The sequence below is a fragment of the Gavialis gangeticus genome, unplaced genomic scaffold (genome assembly GCF_001723915.1).
Source record: "Gavialis gangeticus isolate Ggan-Ray unplaced genomic scaffold, GavGan_comp1, whole genome shotgun sequence".
NCBI classification, from domain to species: Eukaryota; Metazoa; Chordata; order Crocodylia; family Gavialidae; genus Gavialis; species Gavialis gangeticus.
Genome location: NW_017729004.1, coordinates 27,586,261 through 27,589,092, shown reverse-complemented (window position 1 = coordinate 27,589,092; position 2,832 = coordinate 27,586,261).

The following is a 2,832-nucleotide window of genomic DNA, read 5'->3' as shown; positions in this document are numbered from 1 at the left end:
CCAACCCCCTTGACACCTAAGGATGGAGGAGACCTGATCAAAGAATGGGAACCATCAACGTCCATTGGAAGGGTCATCTTGAAGACCTTCTCAACTGAGACTCTGTTGTTGATTAAAGGGTTCTCAACTCCATCCCGCAACATCCAGTCAGAGATGTTTTCAGAATCCCTCCAACCCTTGGCAAGGTAAGAAAAGCCATCAAGTAGGTAAAGAGTGACAAGACATCTGGAGCTGATGGAATCCCCACCAAAATCTTCAAGCAATGGGGACAGGAGCTCATGTCACAGCTCCAGCTTTAGGATTTAGAATGATAAGGAAAATCCTAGGTGATCTCAGGATTTTGCCATGACTGGGGCAATCTTCAAGAAAGGAGACAAGTCTGAATGTGGAAACTACAGAGGAATCACATTGCTGTCCACCACAGGTAAGATCATTGTGAGAACCCTCCTGAACCAACTCCTTCCACTTGCTGGAGAGCTGCTCCCAGAATCTCAGTGTGGGTTTACAGTATCAACAGGCACAGCTGACATGATTTTCATTGCTCACCAGATACAGAAAAAATGTTACAGCATAAACGTCTCTACACGGCCACCTTTGACCTTATGAAAGCCCTCAGCTCTGTCAACTGAGAAGCGCTGTGGAGGAGCCTTCTGAAGTACAGATGCCCACCAAAATACATCACCATTCTTTGCCTGCTTCATTATAGTATGTCAGTGGTGGTCCTCAATAACTGATCTATCACAGATCCCTTTAAGGTTAAGATGGGCATTAAGCAAGGCTGCGTCATCACTTCAGCATTCTTCTCGATATTCCTTACCATGATGCTATATCTGGTCACCAACAAACTTCCAGTTGGAGTGGAGGTAAAGTACCAAATGGATGGTAAACTGTTTAATCTCACTGATTCCGAGCCAAAACCAAGACCACCCTGCAAGGAACTCAGTATTTTGATACCATATAATGACAACAGCAGAGGAAAGGTAGGAGTGGAAGAAACAGTGTGTCACAGACTGAACTAAGAACGCAGAGTCACCCACCCCGCACAAAAACATGTGCCCAAGTTGCAGCAGAGTCTGTTGATCATGAGTAGACCTTGCCAGCTATCTTCAGACCTCTGGATAAGACCATTATGAAAGACAGCCATCCTTGACTGCATGGGATTGTCGATGAATCCATCACAATAATCATTTTACAGTGCTTTTTTGAGAAAGACCTTTTACAGTTTCAAAAATGACCATTTTATTGCCAATGGAAGCCGAAAAGCTTCTTTCTGTATTAAAAGATTTGAGCAGTATTTTAACGCATGATCAATTCACTTATATCGTGAATACCTTCAGTAGAAGAACCATGCCTTACACTATATTTTACAGCACCAAGCCCACCCTTGCTATTCAATAATAAGTTAAGTAGCCTGGCAAGAGGGCCACATGGCAGGAGGCTATTCACCAGCATACATCATTCACACTTGTAAATTAGTGCAGACTTGCAAACAACTAGCAGCCTGTCATTTTAACTGACTGGTGTGTTACACAGCCATTGTGCAGAGACACTGAAAAGCATAGTGTCTCCAGGATAGTAATCGAGCAAGTGAGAGAGATGTGGCATTTATCAAGAGGCTGATTGAATGGATTGTACTGTTTGAACTGAGAATCTGTCTGCATTTACCAGGCATGTTAAATAATTATTAACCAGATCTCAGCTTGAAGCAATTTATTTTTAATCCATTCTTCTTTCTTCAGACATGTGTTTCTGTTTACCCAACTCAGAGCAAAGAAATAAATCTGAGTCATGCACTAGGGCATCACGTATACTTGCCTTAGTCCTCTGGTAGTTAAATGGGTGAATTGTTAGTATTTGCTGGTTTATCACTAAGTCATTGAATGCTTCTTTTTTTTTAAAGCACTTTGGGTTCTGTCAAACGTTTGTTGCTATACCTGAGGGAGGGAAGTAAATGTAGCTTTAAAACACTACTGCCCTCCCCTACCAACTACACCATTCTGGGAGAGTTCAGGTGTGGCACAATCTAGAGTAGGATCAGGGTGCTTCACTGCCACAACTACGCTGTGAGCTGCAGGGAAGAGAGTAGCATGCATGCACTCTCTACCATCTTAGGGGCACTTTATAACAAAGGAATTTTCCAGTGGCCAAATCTAGCTAGTGCCTGGCCCTTTCGAGCTTCTGGGATGAATGTAAAACGGGACTGGACTGGGAACATAAGTTTGTTCTTTTGTCTATGATTCTGCTGACACACTTTAACTTCACAGTACGTTCCCCATAACATAATGAAATGGCAGCAACATTAATACATATTCTATAGTATCAAAAACAGTTGGCAACATCAGAATGGTTTCTTTTGTATTTGCCTACAGCGGTTGGAATGAAATGCTCCACTTAAATTATGCTCTTAGTTTCAAAAAGTGCCGAGCTTCTGCCTAACTGATGCATTCAGACTCCAATTGGTGTTAAATGACTAAAGACAACGTGCTGTCATGTAGTACCGTGTCTCATAAGATCATGATCTAATCAGGCCATAAATGAAACATGTCAAGGCACAAGCAAGCACCAGAGCCAAACTACCTCATTAGTATCCCAGTCTCTACTTTCAAAACTCCATAAAGGCCAATACTCAAAGCAGGAAGATTTTCTTCTTTTAAAGAACACAGAAGTGAATAAAACACAGGCTGAGTTTCTGAATAGTTAGTGTATATTCTTGAATAGTCTGTGTATCTTTTACCAAATTAATTGCAAGCCATTGCAAGGATAAAGGCTTTAAGAGCACTCTCATCTCTCCTCCTCTTTTCTTTTGGCACAGTTTATGGTTGTAAGCTTTGT